This window comes from Solanum tuberosum, unplaced genomic scaffold (genome assembly GCF_000226075.1).
Source record: "Solanum tuberosum cultivar DM 1-3 516 R44 unplaced genomic scaffold, SolTub_3.0 scf00216, whole genome shotgun sequence".
In the NCBI taxonomy this organism is placed as follows: domain Eukaryota; kingdom Viridiplantae; phylum Streptophyta; class Magnoliopsida; order Solanales; family Solanaceae; genus Solanum; species Solanum tuberosum.
In genome coordinates this window covers 35307-36097 of record NW_006239143.1, presented here as the reverse complement: position 1 = coordinate 36097, position 791 = coordinate 35307, and positions in this window count along the sequence as shown.

Here is a 791-nt window from a genome sequence, read left to right as displayed (position 1 = left end):
CTTTATACAAACAGAAACGCAATTTATACACTTCTGTGTATAAAACGAGAGAGGCGAGCACAGAGAGAGTGAGCGAGAGAGGAGAGTGGCGAGCGAGAGTTTGAGGGAGAGAGGCGCTGGCAAACAGTTTGCTACAAGACACAATTAAATCAAAGTGTGATTATACCATTTAATTTAAATTAATAGTTTGTCATTATGTACAATTTTCCCTACAAAAAAACTGTACTAAGTTAATAGTAATCGATAAATTAATAATCTTTTTAAGATAATATTATTTTTTTCGATTTTGATCTTGGGCCAATGAAAAAATCACTCATTTGATAAGATAATAAATTAATATATGTTCAGAAGATTCCTATATAAATATATGGTCCATTAATATTATAAATTAATAATTCTTTAAAAGTACAAATATATTTAAAAGATAATTTAGTGAAATATAATTTTATTGTGTTTTTTTTTTTGTTAAAATTTAAATCTAGTTAAAGCTCATCTCTAACTTTTCTTATTACATTCAAAAATTCCGGTGTTGTCACGATTGCAAACTTTTTGAGTGCATATGGAAGTATTAGGGGTATACATGGCCGGGTTGGTTCGGGTTTTTCAATTATCAAACCAAACCATTTCATGTGTCGGATTTTTAAATTTATAAACCAAACCAAACCAATAAAACTCGGGTTTTTCAACCTTGGGTTTTTTCGGGTTGTTTCGGGTTTTTTCGATAAAGTATTCATACAAACATATAATTTACTTGTACTTCAAATATTTATTTAGTCCTACCAAAATACAAC